Source organism: Parasteatoda tepidariorum, chromosome 1 (genome assembly GCF_982258835.1).
Source record: "Parasteatoda tepidariorum strain Cologne lab strain chromosome 1, Ptep-v5.0, whole genome shotgun sequence".
NCBI lineage: Eukaryota > Metazoa > Arthropoda > Arachnida > Araneae > Theridiidae > Parasteatoda > Parasteatoda tepidariorum.
Window position 1 is genome coordinate 130,298,938 of NC_141755.1, and position 21,099 is coordinate 130,320,036.

Below are 21,099 nucleotides of genomic sequence, written 5' to 3' on the forward strand. Positions count from 1 at the left end.
TGATTGCATTGAAGCAACTACAAAAAATCCAACAAATGTCATGATTTGGGCATGTATGTCTGCAGATGGTGTGGGCCAAATTCAAGTGATTGATGGCATCCTGAATGCCAAAAAATACATCGAAACTGCCCTGAAACCAAAATTGATACCTTCAAACAGGGATCTCTTCCCCAACAACGCACCATTTATTTTTCAGCAGGATTCAGCTCCATGCCACACAGCAAAAGTATGCAAAGCATGCTTTCAAAATAAAGGCATAGATATATTATCATGGCCCGGAAACAGCTCTGATCTCAATAAAATTGAAAATTTGTGGCGACGTTTGAAAATTCTTGTACGAAAAAAACGCCCATCCAATAAAAGACAACTTATTGAATCTATAATTGATTCTTGGCACCATGTGATTACGAAAGATGAACTCCAAACACTCGTTCACTCGATGAAAAAACGCTGTGAAGCTGTCTTAAAAAATGAGGGTTATCCTACTAAGTATTGATTGTGTAAGTATCACTTTAAAAAAAATGCAAATCTAAGATAGATCTGACTATTTGTTGCATAACCTTTTTTGTAATACAGGTATTGCAATACTGTATTTATTATTAAATTCTACATTAAATTACCTTCAATTTGATATATAAACGTTTGTATTTAAGTGAAAATTAATATATTCTACAAGCACAAAAAGTTAAAAAACATGAAACTTTCAAAAAGTGTCCACACTTTTGGCCACCACTGTATAAATAAAACAAAATCAGTGGTCAGAAAAACTAAAAATTTTTTTTTTGTAGTTAACTAGTCATTTGTTTCTTCCGAATAGAGTGACTACTAGCAATGTTTGAAATGCAGTCACCATTTCAGGCAATAAACTTTGCTAATCTCAGTAGAGCGACAGCCCATAGAGGGCCAAGGACTACCTCAGCTTTCTTGACTTTGGGCTCTGGGGTGCAGGAGCAGATGTTCCGGTCAGGTTGTCAGCCAAACACGGAACCCCCAGTTTTTAGTTCCCAAGCATGCTTGGTACTCATTTATCGACCCACTGAAGGGATGTAAGGCTGAGTCAACTGAGTTGCCCGGACTGAGGATCGAACCCAGGACCTGTGGCGCGGGAGCGCAAAGCGCTACCACTCAGCCACCGGGTGTCATGAACTTTGCTAGAGAACTTAATTTTCACCTATATTTATGATGGTTTAGAAAACTAAATTGAACTTACAAGAAAGAACATAACATCAGATCTCTTGACTGTTATCAACTTTTTAAATGTCAACAACTTGATGAAATTCAGAAAAGGATTAAAGACAACAATGAAGTACATAACACTGAAGTACTATGAGAATTCATAGAGTAAAATATGTTCCCTTCAATTGCATTAACATGCACACATTCTTTAAGTATTTCACTAGTTCACTGTTCCCAAATAATTTATTTTTATTTTTTACAAATGAAGCCAGATTTATATTAACTTGCTATTTGCAAACACAGATTTCCATAACATAACAATCCCACTCATGTAAGGTCAAAACCAATTTTTCAGACATAAGTAGGTTTGCTTCAAAAGTTATGATTAGACAGCGGATAATATGCAATTGCATACGTGCATATGCAATTGCATATTTTAGCACTTTTTGCCATTTGTGCATATAAATGCATAAAAAGGTATATTTGCTATTATAACTGCATATTTTCAGCATTTTATGGCTTTTCCCTCCTAAAACCATATCACTATTCTTTTTATGTTAGCATAAGGAACGCTTTAAATTTTGTTTTGTCATTCTTTACCATCTGAAAGGATCAGCTGGATTGATGTTGCTGGGGGTGATTGCAATCACATGAAAAAGATGTAGAAATGAGGTGTGTGTCGGGAAGGGGGTACAAAGGGCCCACCAAAACAGATATTCGTCATAGAAACCTCAGAAAGGGATGGCCAGATATTCTATGAAGGGATGTCTTTTCCTGGAATAAATAATTGTCAATCTGTGTGGGAAAAATAAGGCTTCTGTGGTAGGTAGAAAATGACCTCCCTTTCCTGTGATTGATTAGTTAAAGGGTGGAGTGAATACATTTTTGGAGAGAGCTGCTATTCTAACATATTTCGATAGTCCATCCGATAGATAGACAGTTTCGACATCCATCAGTTGAATACGTAGTTAGTGAAGCTTCGAACGTGATTTTTGACTGCTGAATTTTATAATATGCCAAAAATTAAGTCGACTAAATCAAATTTAATGAAGACATGGATTTCGGACTATGGGAAGGACTTTACGACCGATGGGGAAATAGTATTTTGTGCGATTTGTCAAAAACACATTTCCTGTGAAAAAAAAGTACCAAATCGATCAACATATAAAGACTAATGCTCACTCCGTGAAGAAAAAGCAGAATACAAAAGGATTTGTTCAAAGTTTATTAACTATTCCTGTTCAAGCAGCTAAAAAGGAAAGTGATTTTTCTAGTGATTTATGCAAAGCCTTAGTAAGCAGCAATATTCCTTTAAAAAAGTTAAATAATCCAAATTTAAGACAGTTTTTAAAAAAATATTGTACCAATTAGATCATTCCCGATTAACCGATATAACTGAGCTTTAACGAGCCCTGAAACTTTTTATATTAGTAGAAATATGTAATGGCATTATAAAGAAAGTATATATCCTATAAATTATACTTAATATTTAAATTAATTAATTTTTTAAATTATTAATTTGTAATTAATTTATAATAACTAATAATTAATTAATTAATTTAATAAATAAATTAATTAATTTAATAAATTAATTTATTACTTTTTTAATTTATTTTTCAAATTAATTAATAAGTAAATTAATTATTTTCACTATTTAAAAAGTGAGGGAATGACACTAATAGTGAGGGAATGATATTTTATTTTAATATATGTTTTCATCTAAGTTACATCTACCTAAAGTTTGAAAATGATAACATACTAAGTATATCTAATATTTATTATAATTTAGTCTTATATATTTAATAGTTTTTACAGGTTTGGGAAATAAAATTGGCTGGCACGATTGAACAAAAAAAAAAAAATTAATAATATACTCATCTTGAATCATTCCCTCACTTTAGCGTCATTCCCTCACTTTATACACTAGTGAGGGAATGACGAATTCAATAAAATTTAAAAATAACAGTTAGGCCTAATTAATTTCTGAAGTCAATCACATACAATTATATTCATACAAGAAAGCAACATATAATTATCCACTTTCTCGATGAAGTTGTATTTTATTTTACTCTAAAAAATGACATGAGGGAATGACAAATGTAAAAAATTTTACCTGGTTTGATTCATTCAAATTTATTCCACAGCAAAGCTTCTTTGAGTTGAAGATGGAAACATACTGCAATTTTGTTCTATGATGCCAGTTGTTAACTTCTGAAGTTTTTATTAAAATATTTTTATTCTAAGAAGATTGCAAGTCATAAGAACATTGTTGTGAGGGAATGGCGCGAAACACTGGGGACAAAGTTTAAAATAGTGCTGTGTTAATATTTTTATCAGAAATTAAATTTAAAATTGATTTTCTGAATTCTATATTTCAGTATTCTGAAATAAAAAACACGAATTTGTAAAAAAAAAAAATTTTATTTCAGAAACAATTTTTTTCTTTTTTTAAATCAGCAGTGGGGGCAAGTGAGGGAATGACATATTGGTATATTTTAATTACCTAAAATAAATAAAAAATAAAAACTGATAATTTTATTTTTATTCTTTTGTTAGCTTGCATTCTGAAGGACGCTTTCCCTGAATTTTTTTTTCGTAAGCTGTAAAACAAACATAAAATAAACTGGGGACATGAAAATGACTGTTTTTGTTAGAATGACCCATATAATGAAGAACTAGATGATATTCGACGAGATATTGGAGATGGCCCTATATGGATTGAAGTCGATGAGACGACAGATAAGTGCGATCGCTATATTGCTCATTTTATTTGTGGAAAAATGGATAATATTCCTACTCGACCACATCTTCTAGCAAGCAAAGCCCTTAATAAAGTCAATCATTCAACCATTGCATGGTTTGTCAATGATTCTATCAGATTATTATGGCCTGATAGAGATGGTTCTGAAGATGCTTTGATTTTTGTCAGTGATGCCGCTCAGTATATGGTCAAATCTGCAGCAGAACTGGAAATTTTGCCAGGAAATTTGTCCAATAACATCGGCTGACGTGGAGAGGTCATTTTTTACTTTCAAAATGATCTTAGATGACCGACGACATCAATTCACCATTGAAAATTTGGAAAAACACTTAGTTGCGTATTGCAACAAAAATTATTCAGTTTAATAAAATCTTTCCCGAAAATGCGATGATTTTTCTTCTCTCATTTATTATACTTCAGTTTTAGGCTTTTTCTTCAGAAATGTGTAGATTCAAGTAAGAAATATTTTGATTTTCTTCCTTTTAACAAAAAAATGTTTTAGCTGTGTTTGTTGGAAAACTTGTTGGTAGAAGTATTTAAATAAGTTGAACTTTTAATTTCTATTTTAAATGCATATTTCTAGTTTTGAGAGCATTTATTCAAGTTTTTTAGTGCATATTTTGTCCGTTTTTTAGTGCATATAATCCGCTGTCTAGTTATGATGATGTAGGTATAGAAATGAATGATTATTTAATTTTTTGGAATAGAAATAAATTTCAAAAATTATACTTTTTCCAATTTTCTCTTTTAATAAAAAAGGAAATCCATGTAAACTAATAAAAGGTAAGTAATTAAGTATTCTTCTAAACTTTTTTCCATTAAGAGCATAAAATATGATGATAAAAATCCGACATAAGTTCCGTCCCGTTTGTAGTCAAATATAGCTTTGGTAATAAAGGAAAGGAGTGCTATAAAATATATTGAATAGTTACTGCTAGTTTTTTCTAAGATAAGACGTTCTGAACGTCCACTCGCATTTCTTCAATCACTTTGTAGCATCAGCACTTAAGTCATTAAATTTCTGAGAGAATGAATATTTAAATAACACAAAAAGGGATGTATTGTAAAATTTAACAATCTTAATAATTAGTTGTTGTTTTAAATAAATTCCCTTTGGCATTCAATGGAAAAGAACAGCACCACAGAAATATATTTGAATAATTTTGCTTTATTTAACTTTTTAAGGATTTAGTAATTATTAGAGACACTAAATAAGCACAGCCGCCAGTATATACTTTTGGAATCTTAATCAAAAGTAAGTAAATGCATATACATTATGGGTCTCAAGTTTATATTTAAGCAAAGAAAAAAAAATATTATCAAAATTTGATAAATCACTCATAAGGAAGAACATATAAAACAGTTTGATTACTAGATGAAAACATTTTCTGGTAATTGCTTTAAGTTTCACAGCTTTCTCCTGCAAGCAGGTTTTGATGTTTTTGTTTGGTTTTCCTAAACAGTGATTCATAAGATTATTATATCTTTCTAAGATTAAATATTAACTTATACTTTTTTTAAAACGATTTTAAAAAAAAAATAGTTAAGACATAGATTACAGAATCCCCTAAATGTAACATAAATTCATGTCTTCATGATTTAAAATATTCTTGATGTTTAATAAATAGGGTTGAAAATATTTTTTTTCTGGTATAGGTAAATATTTAAGAAAGATTAAAACTTATGCAGAAAACGTCTTGGTTAGCATAAGGCACAACTAATTAAGAATATGTTTTCCAGGTGAAGAGTACAGTTAATATCATTGGAGTCAAACTTTGAATGTCCCAACAGAAAAAAATGTGCAGATTTCATAGAATATATTTTCTTTTATAACTTTCAACTATGGAAATTCTTAATCGTAACTATAAAAAATGAATGCATCTTCAAAAATACATCTTATGTCAAATTTATAACTTAAGTTAACGTTAATTATTTAGCATTGACGCAAAAATAAAAAATTAGAAGGACCACTAGAACACAGTCTTATAATGTTTTTTTTTTTTTTTTTTTTATCAGAACATTTTCATAAATGCTCTTAGTATTATCCTTAGTAAGTACCATTACTTTTGCTCATACTATATCTATCTGAAGCAATTTCAAAGTTTGATCGATCTGAAGCAATTCAAATGAGAACAAATAAAAACAGATTTCTAATACAAATTTATACAAATGTTTATTTTGAGTAAGTATTGATGATGGAAATTTTCCGGTTGCCTACTTCTGTGCTATTTTAGATTTATTTTATTGTTGGTTCACCAAGTTGCAAAGCAAAGGTAGCGCTTGGGTAACCACAGAGCCGTCCCGATACTCATTCCACCGGTTCTAGACTGCAACGGTATCACAGTGTACGAATATTCATTCTGAAGTCGAATCAAATCATTAGCAATAATGCCATTATTTAAATAAGTTTGGTTACAAATACTATTAGATAATTCACATTGAGTAGCAGCATTATTTAAGTGGTGGTTATTATTTCCGATTTATTTTCATGTCTAAGCTTATAAAAAAAATGCTTTTTGTATTGTTATTGACTTTTACTGTTTACAATATAAATTGCTTTACTGACTAATCTCAGTAATAAAACTTTCTAGAATATCAATATAATATGTAATATGAAATAAAAATGTTTATAACAAAATATAAATTAAAAATGTATATAATGTAATACGAAATAAAAAGCAAACGAAAATTTTTTAAGAGGAATTTTTAAAAAAAAAATTTAACAACAACCAATCTCAATTTTCAAATACCAAATTTTTAAATCTTGATAATGAAAAGAAAATAATTAGATTGGATGTAGTAGCAAAATGCTTCAACTGGTTTAAAAAACAGCAAAATTAAATTTAACGAGTGTTGTTGATACAGTAAAAATAAAGAAGAAAAAAAAAGAAAACTTAAGAGTGAATAACTTACTTCATAATTGCAAAAAAATTAATGCCAATTTAGAAAATGAGCGAATTTGCCTAATTGAGTTTACCATTTTAATTAGTGTGCAGCATTCGACATTATTTGAAGTAAATGGAAAATATTAGCTGGAGGCAGATTAATAAATTGACATGAAGTGGTTGAAAGTTTTCTTCCTCTTTTTGAAACACATATGTTGGAGTTTTTATAGTAAATTTTGTTTATTGGCGGAAGTAACATTAAATCTACAGATTGTATTTAATTGTTCATTTACTAATAATTATAATACTTTCGTATATAATCCTGATTTTTAATTTTCACCGAATTAAATGATTATTCTGTTATGTTTTTAAATAAAGTAGTGATGAAAATGATTGATATTTTAAATCCATTTTTATATGGATTATTATATAATTGTAAAAAGAAACCCTTAAAGGAAATGGTGGTATTTTGTGGTGCCGAATTCATACATATTGTTAATTTTGGGACCATTTGAATGGTTTTTGGAGTTATTCCAAGAAAAGAAAAGGTTTTTATGCTGCATAAAAGAAAGAGAAATATTGAAATTATCGTAACGTCTTTTTGATAAACTCTTTGTTCCTTAAAATATGTGGAGGGGTAATTGCATTGTAGCAAATATGACTTCAATAGTTAATACTCAGGAGAGGGGTCAAAAGTTTGGGACACAGAATTGTTAATTTCACTTTTTGTGTAAATGTCTGGAGTTACACCGATGTTGAGTACTTGTAACTAATCACATGATTATGATTATATCTAATTACGTGGTTGTGCATGGCGTGTTAACGTAGCACCTTGTGGGCATGTTTTTATTATCATGTTGAATCAGATTTAGTAGGATATCTGCTAGCGATGTCACTTGTGTTTCGCACCATGCATGCTGACCCATGGAGCACGTTACATCCAATTTTCAAATTTGTTCACATACCATCTTCCAGATAAGTTTTAATAAAATTGGCAGACTTGACAAATTTTAATGAAATTTGGCATAGGTTATAATAATACAAAAGAATGATATAACAGTTATAATACACAATCATGATTGCGTGCAACGTTTGTGGCGTAATTACCACTATAAAATCAACCATCGATATTGGCATGTTTTTATCACGTCTGGGTCACCATTGAAGGGATTTAATCTTAAGACTCTGTCAACCTTCATCTATCAAAAGGTACCTCTGGTGGAATCAAGTTAACATGTCTTATATACTAGTGAATTGGTATTTAATGTTTGTAGTGGTAGTTAAGCTACATTCACTATAAGTCATAAGATATGGAATAATGCTTACATAATTAAACAAGAAATTGATTAATAGGGGGATATGGTCCTTATTGTACAGGCTAATAAAGTGATTTCATAGTAGAATTAAAATGGTTGAAGAATCTGTAGTACTTGAGCCCAATAGTTCATCAACACTGTTTTCAAGCTGTGAATGACGGTCGGAGGAAAGTTGCAAATTCCAAGAGCTTTAAGACCTCATTCATATAACCTACATGAATAAAAGTGCCTCGGTTGAATTCAAGTGGGCCATTTACATGATGTCAGCCTAGATCACGAAACCTCCGCTAAGTTGATGATTGATTTCTAAATTTTTTTAAAGCAGCTATCGGATTCCAACATATCTCTTAAAGAATGAAGAATTTAAACCAGGAACTCGCTATCTGCCAAGTAATATCCGAGAAAGTAATCAGGGAAGGCATTACGTTGAACTCCCGCTGATCACGAAATAGTGAACTTTAGAGTTGGGATTAGGTTTTGAATCCTTTTGTTTACTTTTCGAGAGTGCAGCAGAGAGTGTTTATTCTAATAGAAGACGATACGAATCCTTACAGAGTTCATCTGGTCTACGATTCTCTTAAAATTAAGCAAGAAACATTCACTGGATGAATTGTTCAGTCAGATCTCCAGACCTCAAACCTATGGAGCACATGCCTAGGACTTTCCAAAGGAGGAAATTAAACTCACATTTCCTCTCCGACAACTATTTAGGGCCTGAAAATTTCAAAGCTTATAACAATAATTATAATTATATTTACAATTGTGGTGACCAATTTTTATAGAAAGTTCTATACTGCTTATTTACATTTTTGGAGTTGCAATGTTAAACAATTTCTATCTCTAAGAGTGAGTCATATCGTATCTTCACATATTTTTTTCCCTTGTTCGATTCTGCAATAAATAATTCATACCTTTCGATTCAAGCCAGTGTTTTACACAATTATGCTTGTAGATTACAACTATTGAATAGATATTTTATTGCATTACATTAACCTAAGTTCATATCCAATTTTATTAACATCAGTTCAATAATTCGTAAGATAATCGACTAAATATTGAAATTATTTTAATCTATTGTATTTCAGCGAATGAAAATTTAGTTGCATACAATTATAAAACTAGTTGATCTTAAGAAAGTTCTATGTAAAACAACATTTTTATAAGAATTTATTATTTAATTTATAATGGTCGAATTTTTGTTAAAAAAATAGTATGGTACATGAATGTTTATATTATTTTAAACTACGTATATATAAACAACATTAAGTCTTTTAGTTGAGAATTATAAAGAAAACAATTTTAATATTTATCCATAATTGGAACTAACCCATAAGCATTAAAAAAAAGAAAGAAAAGAAAGAAACGCCGTTGTGGCAGATAACTTAAAAAAAGTTACTAGCCTACACTGGGCTGTGTGACTAGCTATATTGATGATGAAATGAGCATGTCAAATATAGTTGAAATCAGTTTTTATGGAACAAAGTGTTTAGCATACTTTGCAAATTAGCTATGGTGCATCTTTAAAGGATGTAAGGAAATTCATTGTCGATTTGAAATAATCGTAAAACCTATAGGAAGGCAATTTCGAAATATATTGTACTAAATATAAAAGAAAAATTATAGATCTATTTTATGTACCCTATTTTCTCATAAAAAATATATTTGATCAAAGAATTTCCAGTGCTATTAAGAAAAATTGATCGAATGTTTTTTGAAAAAATGAGAGAGTCACTGTAAAAAAACTTTAAAAAAAAAAATGATTGAAAAAGAAAAAACTGATTGAAAAATAACTGAGCTCTGAATTTAGAAAAAAATTCTAATAGTGCTTTACGAAGATAACTTTTAAAATAACTGTATAGAAAATAGAAACTATGAAAAATAATTTTTTTTCTCGCTTATTAAAGAAGGACCACCATCTTCTATCCCAAAATATGTAGAAGGGATGTGATTGACAAAAACACAAAAAAGAGGAACTTTATAACTGCAGCATTAAACGTGCAAAAGAAAAAAAAATGATATGAATTCAAAAGCCAATCTGATAATGATTACATTATTATCTATTCAAATAAATATAAATAAATGGTAATTATGTTTTTAAATAAAATCTTGATTAAAATAATTTTTTTTAATAATTTAGATAACTTTGAGTAATTATGCATAAGCACGATTTTATGTATCACATCATTTTAAAAAACATTTCTTTAATGGTCAAAGGACCTTCATGGACTTTCTTATCAGTTCTTTGCTTTTCCGATGGTCTTTTATTAACATGACTGATCTGTAGACTGCGTTTTGCAGACTTCTGATCATCAGTGTTGATAGGACGAGAAAGTTCAATTCTCACACAATTTTTAAAGGCCTTAGATTAAGAATCGCGATGTTGGATTTTAAAATCGCTTGAAATAGAATCGCGATGTTGGATTTTAAAATCGCTTGAATAAGAATCGCGATGTTTGATTTTAAAATCGCGTGAATAAGAATCGCGATGTTCAATTTTAAAATAGCGTGAATAAGAATCACGATATTGAATTTTAAAATCACGTGAATAGGAATTACGATATTGGATTTTAAAAGCACGAAAATACAAATCGCGTAAATAAGAATCACGATGCATAATTTTTAGAGTCCGTGAATACTTACCGCAACGAGTAATGTTTAAACCGCGTATAAATTCGAATATCGGTGTTTGATATTACAACCGCATGATAACGAATCGCAATATTGAAATTTAAAAATATATATGAATACGAATCGCGACATCGGATTTTAAACTAGCGGGAATATGAATCGCGATATTGGGTTTTAAAAACGTTTAAATACAAATCGCGATATTGGGTTTTAAAAACGCTTAAATACAAATCGCGATATTGGGTTTTAAAAACGTTTAAATACAAATCGCGATATTGGGTTTTAAAAACGCTTAAATACAAATCGCGATATTGGGTTTTAAAAACGTTTAAATACAAATCGCGATATTGGGTTTTAAAAACGTTTAAATACAAATCGCGATATTGGGTTTTAAAAACGCTTAAATACAAATCGCGATATTGGGTTTTAAAAACGTTTAAATACAAATCGCGATATTGGGTTTTAAAAACGTTTAAATACAAATCGCGATATTGGGTTTTAAAAACGCTTAAATACAAATCGCGATATTGAATTTTTAAATTGCGTGAACGGGAATTGATTTTCAACAAAAGAAGAAAAAAATTTTCAACAAAATATCATTTACTGCACAAAAATTTTTTCCGCGCGGAAATTTATGAAAAAAGAGCGGAATATTTGGAAAAATCTGAAAAAAGCGGAAATCAGCGGATCCGCGGAAGAATCACATCCCTGAAATGGATCCAAAGTTATTAATAAACTCAGCTAGAAGTGACTGTGAAGGTTTTATTTTTTTATATATTTTTTGTTTTAAAATTAAGTCCATTAGGGAGCAAAAAGATAATAGGATTTTAATACCGAAAGAGAGGGATCATTAAATCTGTATCTCATAAAAATTGCTAACACTTGAACTTTTTTCATTCCTTTTTTTTTAAATTTTTGTTTTAACTCCGGATATTCATAGGATTTTTTTTTAAAGACACTACGTTCAAACCCATCAAAAATCACTTACAAAATGTGAGTTATGAATGATACAAGGTTGATTGAGCCTACAAAAGCACAATTGCTTTCTGAATTAAAGATTTTTATTGAACGTAGTCTTAATAAATGAATGACATTCAAGACGAAGGAAGATAAAATCATTATTAAAATTCAAATAGTGAAGAATAATGTAATAAAACAGAGTTTAATGGTTTCGCTTATCGATCTAAAAATTTGTGTGAAATCCCGTTAATTCTTATAGCCTGAAAAAAAGCGATATAAAAATTGCCCATTTTAACATTATTGTACAAACAAGGTGCTTGGTAACCACCACTCTTAATATATAGTTTTCGAATCATTGTCAAAAATGAAGTAATAAAAACCTTCAGGTTTTCAAAGTAATGTTTCTAATGCCAAGAAAACTGCTTACTTACTTTAGGTTTATTTTGCAAACGAAATTATTAAACCTTAAATTAAGTCAGCGAAAGCATTATTGACAGTGATCAGTGAGCGGATGGGTGACCTCTTTGATCAACCTGCGAAGGTACCGAGTGTGCGTAGTATCGATCCTTCATGCGCTGATCATCTGGGCAAGTTCATCGGATTATCTCTCAGCTGAGGATTAAAATTGTGATGGCAAGTCTTCGGATTATCCTCAGGGATGCTTCTGAGACCGTCGCCAGAGGTCCACTGGTGCAACTCTAATGCGACGCAAATAAAGTACTACTACTATGTGCTAAATTATGACTTAGTACTCAACAACGGACGATCGTCATACTCGCGCTATTATCAAACATTTGAAGAAATTTTATTTATCAGATACAAAGATACTGAAGAGTGGGAAATGAGAGAGTTCAGGAAAAATTGTGTCAGAGATAAAAAATTAGAACAATTTAGAAACTTGTTTTATTTTTCTTAAATTTTATAAGCAATCAATAAAATTTCAAATACCAAATTTAAAACTGTAATTGAATAAATTATTCAAGAATAAAAGTTTCGTATTAAACATGCAATAATGTTTTCACTTACATTAGTAATTTTTTGTAAACATGTTGCTTGTATACTGCCACCTATGGACTTTCCAAACCTCAAAGCCCAGTTGTTCACTCTGAAAAATAAATAAAAGCATTCATTATTATTTTTTTTGAATACACACTTATTTATAATTTTTGGAGCTTTATTATTATTGTTAGGAACACAAACTTCAGTCATCGAAAGTCATATTAACATCTGTCCATATTAACCTTAATCCTAAGTCCTATATTAAGTCCATATTATTCAGTCCATATTAACATCTATAAAGAATGTTTTATTCCCGTTTTTCAAAAAAATTACGACTGGATTACCATCTGTGGAATTTCGAAGATTATTTAAAGTTTTGACAAGTCAACAAAATGGAAAAGCGGTCCTCCCCGAAAATTATTACGCATCGAAAAATGGGCCAAGCTGTGGAAAAACAGTTCCAGTCGATGCTTAAAATTCGTTTTTACTTAGAATCAGCTTTCATTGACGCAAACAATTTAGCTTTACATATGTTTCTTTTCAATCGTTTTGTTGTTAAAATATTTCATATATATTCTTTTTCACACCAATATTACAATGATTCTGCCCCATTTTAAAAATCGAAAGTTGAAATTAGATTAATTAAGCATTTTATATTTCTTGCAACCATGTATGAATGTTTGGAAAAGTGCTTAAAACTAGATAATAATTTTTAATGGTAATAAAAAATTTCAATATGCGAATTCATTCGTAAGTATAGTAAGCTTAGAGTTATATTCTTAGTAAATACAGGGTGTTCCGTTATGTCTGCCCTTAATATACATTTTCAGTAGTTTTATAAGAAAATATTTAAAAAAAATGTACATTAGATGGGAGGCATAAATTAATACTGTAAGTGAAGAAAACAAAAACAAGAACGCTTTCAAACTCTGACCAATCATTATTGAGCCAGGAAAGATCACAGGCATGTTCAAAACAATCAAAAGCCTGATTATTTGTTTAGTGAGACTTGAAGGCATTCACTTTTCTCGAAAAACCGTCTTTAAACTTCATCATCAAATAAACTGATTTGAGATGATTTTAATCCCTTCTTTGCTTTTGTTGACGACACATGCAATTGGTCAGTGATTAAAAATGTTTTTGATTTTTCTCTCTTAAATATTATTTTGTGATCTTTTTATGAAATGCACTATTTTTTTACTTGATATTTTTAAAAGGATTTAAAAAATACACATTACGGGTGCTCATAGCGGAACACCATGTATTGACAATGTTAGAGGTGTAAGATTAAACTGTTGAATATAAAATATTCGAGTTGATAATGATGTTGATGTTATAAGTTTGTGTTCGTTAATTGATGTCCTCTTTTTAATCACCAAAGAACACAAAAAACTGTTCTTGCAAGATTTATTATACGTAATAAAATTCGTTTAGTGAAGGAACGTTTATGATTTATTCATGTGCAATATCCATAATGGTTTTCGTGTAGTTATGCTTAAATTTCTATAAATCATGTTTAAGTTGAATGACACTATGTAATTTAATTTAGAAAATCAAAACGATGTTCTAAAATAAGTCTAAAAAAATAAATAAATAAGAAGTCACTAAAGTACATTTGAGGTCGAGAGACCCATGTTTATCGAAAGAGACCTAAAAGGATTTTTCCAAGCATGACCACTTTTCAAATTCCAGTTTAAGGGAATAGCCTGTTTTCATAGCCTGTTTTACTTCTCCCGATAAACATTTTTTGAAAGTCTTGTAATAGGTAAATAATTTGCAAAACATTGATTTAACTTAATAAGAGTTAAGGTACAAATTCAGTAAATTTCATTAAAAAAAATGTCTATTTGTTAAAAAAGTTAACATTTATCGGTTTTGTTAAAATTACATTCGTTTTTTCATCAGGCATTTCGCGCTTAAGAGGACACCAATCTAAGGGAGAAATTTTTCATTGCAAATTCTCTTTCATCTCCATTACAAGTTTAAAATTTAAAAGAAAAAAAAGGGAGTTCAAGCAAACTTAGAGTAAGCCATGAAATGTCAATTGTTGATAAAAGAAGAAAAAAAATTAAAAATATCAAAAAGCAAACAAATTATTGGAACTTCTCCATTGCGTAATTCTAAGTTTATCTTCTCATAATTTAATTTCATTTTGATAATTTAAAAACTTCTTTTCAGTATTACAGGGATGCTACTCGCAAAATATCAAATTGTCTCACCAGAAATTGCATTTCGTCTCAGTTAAAATCTCTTTTTGGCTCAGTTTGTCTCAGCTAAAATTATTTTTTTCACTCAGTTTATCTCAGCTAAAATGATTATTAATCAGTTTGATAACAATATAAAGATAATTTTCAGGATCCATAAAACCATTAATAGCATACTAGGAGTACTACAATTATACATACATTCACTATTGCTATGATTTTAAAAAACCTGCATATGATTGATTATAAGAGTCCACAAAATTGTTTTATGGACTCTGTTGTTTTCATATATATTGCATTTATCATTTGTGCCAATGAATAGTATCTGTTCCAGAATTTTACAAAGTAAATTTTAACTTTCTTATTTTTTAAAATATAATGGTGTTAACTTTCTAAAAAGAAATATCTATTTAGTTTCAGTAATTCCAAAGGGAAAATACCCATTTTATTTTGAGCTCAAATTTCATCTCAAAATATATAACTATTCAGTTACAAGTCTACAGATTTCAATAATTAAAAGAGACATTCAGTAATTAAATAATGAGAGTTTAAGAAAATGCAAATAACACAAAAAAAAACACTCTTTGATAGAATTCAGGAGGTGCAGTGAAATTTTGAAATATTTTAGGTAGGAATTTTTCAAGAAAATTTTAGGGAGCACTTAATAGCCAAAAATTAGCATATATACATTTTTATATCAAAACAGAAATATATAAAAACTATTATAAACAATTTAAAAAGACACATATAAATATAATTTTCTTTCTAAAATGACTTGCATCCTTTATTAAGTATAAAAGTAAACTTTTTAGTTAATTGGCATTGACTAGTAGATTGTACTTTCTTGCATTCACAAGATCAGTTAGTTGACTATGTTCTTTTAATTTATATAGCTAAATATACAATCATAAAATGTGATTATGAATGCACTTAGTAATTGTTTAAATGCAACAACTGTAGAAAAATATATCACATCTTTACAGTAACTAATTCAAGAAAAAACTTAATTCCACTTCCTTCTAGAATCGTGATACTGGATTTTAAAATTGCGTGAATATGGATTGCGATTTTGGGTTTTAAAATCGCGTGAATATGAATCGCGATATTGGATTACAAAATCGTGTGAATATGAATCACGATATTGGATTTTAAAATAGCGTGAATATGAATCGCGATTTTGGATTTTAAAATCGCGTGAATATGAATCGCGATATTGGATTTCAAAATCGCGTGAATATGAATCACGATATTGGATTTTTAAATCGAGTGAACATGAATCGCGATTTTTGATTTTAAAATCAAGTGAATATGAATCGCAATTTTGGATTATAAAATCATGTGAATATGAATCACGCTGTTGGATTTTAAAAATACGAAAATACAAATCATGATATTGGATGTTAAAATCGCGTGAATATGAATCACGATTTTGGATTATAAAATCAAGTGAATATGAATCGCGCAGCTGGATTTAAAAAACACAAATCACGATATTGGATTTTAAAATCGCGTCAATATGAATCACTATTTTGGATTTTAAAATCGCGTGAATATGAATCGTGCGGTTGGATTTTAAAATCGCGTGAATATGAATCACGATTTTGAATTTTAAAATCACGTGAATAAGAATAGCGCTGTTGGATTTTAAAAACGCGAAAATACAAATAGCGATATTGAATTTTTAAATCGCGTAAATAAAAATCACGATGAATAATTTTTAGATCACGTGAATACGAATTGCAATGAGTAATTTTTAAATAGCGTACAAATACGAAAAACGAGATCTGATATTACAACTGCGTGATAACGAATCGCAATATTCGATTTAAAAATGCGTGAATACGAACCGCGACGTCGGATTTTAAACTCGCGAGAATACAGATCGTGATATTGAACTTTTAAATTGAGTGAATAGGAATTGCTAGTACGATTTTTAAACAGCGTAAAAAAAATCGCAACGCATAAGTTTTAAATCAGTTAAATACGAAAATCGATGATTGATATTAAAATCGTCTGATTAAAAATCGCGATTTTAGCATATTCCAGCGCAGTTCCTAATATTTAAAATTCCGAAAATCAGCCAAACGAAAAAAAAAAAATATCGGTGGTCGAAACGAAACGCTTAGACTCCTTTCTACTCTATAGCGGAAGTCGCGGGAATCCGACTATCGTTCCGGCGGCTTGGGTTTCTCTAATTGGACACCCTAAAAATTTTAGTTTTTGGAACATGGTCGAAAATTTTAAAAATTGGGAGAAAAAAGCGGATTTCCGCTTTTTCGTGGAAGTCTTTCATGCCGTGGAGACGTGAACGGCAAAATGATCTCCAATGACTCACGGCAATGCGGATTAATATTTGAAATTGAATTCAGGTTTGCCAAATTTTGGACGTTTTGTCTCAGAATGGCGCAGCTTTGGCAGAAACTGAGCTGAATGTCGCAAAATGGCGCAGTTATGCCGTTTTGTCTCAGTTTGTCGCAAATGGCGCAGGCGTAGCATCCCTGGTATTAGAAACTTAATGGTTTGCTCTAGGTCTGACTAAACTCACTTTTTCTATACGCTTTTCTAAATTTTGAATTAGTTCTATGCTTTTTCTAAATTTTAAATTAGTTATAGAGATGAAAGAAACGTTTCGTTCGTGGTAAGGCAAACTCTGAAGATTGTCAAAAAGAATTATTGTCTCTCAGATTATGATGAATATCCAATAGTAAAGGTTTGCTGTTTTAACGCGGATAACGTTTCGAAAACAGCGAAACTCAATTTTAATTTTTCGAATAATTTAATTTACTATAAAAGGTGATAGATAAAAAATATGAAATGCGGATGTTGGCCAATTTTACTCGAATGCATTTTTTAAATTTTTTTAAAGAATTAATCGTTTAAAAAAACTGACTTGCTTCCTACCATAGCTTTTCAGATTAAAACTGCATTAAAATGTGTGGGTAAAACAGTTCTCACAAATCAAAAGGAAATATCTATTATTTGGCTATTAATCAAAAATCGTGTCAAGGCGTAAAATGATATTCAAATTAAAATGTTTTAGAGAAGGGAAAAAAAAATAACGGATAATCTTGAGCGCCAATATATTATGATTAAAAAAAAGAGGATTAGAAGATAAAATTATAATTTAAGTGTTAATAGGCTAGTAGTTAAGGACAACGATTGTCTAACCCTGGACGGGAAGCTTCCTATTTCATGTTTGCCCCACCCAGCATGCAGGAAACCTGTTATAATTATTCCTTATGTAAATAATGTTTTTCAGGAATATAAAACTATCTGCTTTACGGATGGTAGTAAGCTTGATGGAAGGGTTGGTCTTGCTTTTGTAATTTATGAAAATGGAACAGAGAATGTTACTGCCAAGCACCGACTACATAATGAATGTACTGTTTTCCAGGCTGAACTTTTGTGTATAAACCTGGTTGTTAAGTGGATACAAAATTCTTTTAGTGAAAATCAAATTTTTAAATATCTCATTTGTACAGATTCTCTTTCTTCACTTTTTCTTTTGCGTGACACGACTTCTACTGAGAAGCTTGTGGTGGAAATTCACTCGATTTTGAACACTCTTGAAAACGTAACTATTCATTTTTCTTACGTTCGTGGCCATAGCGGTATTTTGGGCAATGAAAGAGCAGACCAATTGGCTAGGGAAGCTACGTGTGGTGAAATAGACTTAAGGGTGTCTGTTCCAGCTTCTCACTGGAAGCGCATCGCTAGAGATAAAATCATTGCGGACTGGAATGCAGAATTTCTTGCTTCGCCTCGGTCGCTCTGGACGAAAAGGTTCTTTCCATCCATTTTTCACCGTTTGCAATGTAAATTCTTTGCAACTGATTTTAAATTGACCCAAATTTTAACAAACCATGGAAATTTTAAAAGATATTTATTTCGTTTCCATCTGCAGACCAGTGGAATTTGTGCTTGCGGTGATGCTGATGAAGATGCTGAACATATTCTTCTTCACTGTAGTCTCCATGCGAGTGCCCGAATGAATTTAAAGACTGATTTGAGACGTCTTTCAATTTGTTGGCCACCTGTCTTATCAGAACTGGTCAAAAGTATTGAAAGTCTTGCGGCCTTGCAGAATTTTGTTTTTAGTGTAAATTTGTAAATTTTTCTCCTTTTGTTTTTTACTTACAACTGTAAGCCTCATGCTATACTTTGTGGTGCATGAGGAGTTTTAAGTCGTTTAAATTAAAAAAAAAAAAAAAAAAATAGGCTAGTAGGTATGAAATGCCTATTAATGGGAAGACATTTATAAGTTACTGTTACATTAACTGTTCTAAATTATATCAGTAGCAGGATTAACCACAAAATATTGCGATAAATTTGGATTCACAATATAATTCGGAATCGCAACGGATAATTATGAACGCCAACATTTATGTTTAAAAAATAAAAGGGATTACAAAATTAAATTCTAATTTGAGTGTTAAACAATATTAATAGGTTAGGAAATATGAAATGCCTATTAATGACAAGACATTTATAAGTTACTGTTATATTGACTATTCTAAATTGTTTCAGTAACAGGACTGACTGCAAAACACTACCATAAATTCGGTTTCACAATATCCTTTGGATTCGCAACGGATAATTTTAAACGCCAAAATACAATGGATAAAAAAATTAAAGGGATTAGAAGGTTAAATTTTAATTTAAGAGTTAAGCAATATTAATAGGTTAGGAAATGTGAAATGCCTATTAATGGCGAGGCATTTATAACTTACTGTTATATTGAGTATTCTAAATTATGTCAGTAGCAGGATTAACTGCAAAACGCTGCCATAAATTCGGTTTCACAATATCCTTTGGATTCGCAACGGATAATTTTAAACGCCAACATATTATGGATAAAAAAATTAAAGGGATTAGAAGATTAAATTTTAATTTAAGAGTTAAGCAATATTAATAGGTTAGGAAATGTGAAATGCCTATTAATGGCGAGGCATTTATAACTTACTGTTATATTGAGTATTCTAAATTATGTCAGTAGCAGGACTAACTGCAAAACGCTGCCATAAATTCGGTTTCACAATATCCTTTGGATTCGCAACGGATAATTTTAAACGCCAACATATTATGGATAAAAAAATAAAAGGGATTAGAAGATTAAATTTTAATTTAAGAGTTAAGCAATATTAATAGGTTAGGAAATGTGAAATGCCTATTAATGGCGAGGCATTTATAACTTACTGTTATATTGAGTATTCTAAATTATGTCAGTAGCAGGACTAACTGCAAAACGCTGCCATAAATTCGGTTTCACAATATCCTTTGGATTCGCAACGGATAATTTTAAACGCCAACATATTATGGATAAAAAAATTAAAGGGATTAGAAGATTAAATTTTAATTTAAGAGTTAAGCAATATTAATAGGTTAGGAAATGTGAAATGCCTATTAATGGCGAGGCATTTATAACTTACTGTTATATTGAGTATTCTAAATTATGTCAGTAGCAGGACTAACTGCAAAACGCTGCCATAAATTCGGTTTCACAATATCCTTTGGATTCGCAACGGATAATTTTAAACGCCAACATATTATGGATAAAAAAATTAAAGGGACTTGAAGATTAAATTTTAATTTAAGAGTTAAGCAATATTAATAGGTTAGGAAATATGAAATGCCAATTAATGGCGAGGCATTTATAAGTTACTGTTATATTGAGTATTCTAAATTATTTCAGTAGCAGGATTAACTGCAATACATCGATAAATTCGGATTCCCAATATCCTTTTAGAACAATCAAAAGTATCATTTTTATTTTTTTATTATTTTTTTTTGCAGTGATACAGTCTCAATAAAGACATAAAGTAATCAAGGCAGAACTATTAAGAAAACTTTAAGTTCTTTGCCACTTTAGCTAATGAAAAGTTGCAGTAATAACAGCCTGCCATTCTGATTTTCTAGCAGAAAACCTCACAAGACAAAATGGCGGGAAAAAATGTCAAATGCAGTTGACTTCTAAAATAATTAGTAGCCATTCGCCCCTCTATAACGTAGCCCTGATGAGCTTTTCTTGAAAATCACTCAACCCAAAAACTGTTTCGGAACCCGCATTTTCACATTACTCTTTTTGAGGAAAAAAAAAAAAGATTTTTTTGTTGCTGTGTCTGTTTTTGCTTGATGATATTTCATTCGGTTTCTCTGATTCTAAGAAGAAA

General features: G+C 30.2%; 2 pseudogenes across 2 annotated transcripts in view; both read right to left on the minus strand.

Moving 5' to 3' along the window:
* Window positions 1-21,099, minus strand: part of LOC147816956 (voltage-dependent calcium channel subunit alpha-2/delta-3-like) — a 63,178-nt pseudogene that overhangs the window by 38,034 nt on the left and 4,045 nt on the right. Inside the window, exon 2 of the transcript XR_015431410.1 lies at window positions 3,290-3,415. The product of XR_015431410.1 is annotated as a voltage-dependent calcium channel subunit alpha-2/delta-3-like (transcript). The remainder of the gene's footprint in view (window positions 1-3,289; window positions 3,416-21,099) is intronic.
* The window catches only part of LOC147816957 (ATP-binding cassette sub-family C member 9-like), a 40,094-nt pseudogene continuing 31,606 nt past the window's right edge, over window positions 12,612-21,099 (minus strand). The window contains exon 16 of the transcript XR_015431413.1: window positions 12,612-12,831. The product of XR_015431413.1 is annotated as an ATP-binding cassette sub-family C member 9-like (transcript). The remainder of the gene's footprint in view (window positions 12,832-21,099) is intronic.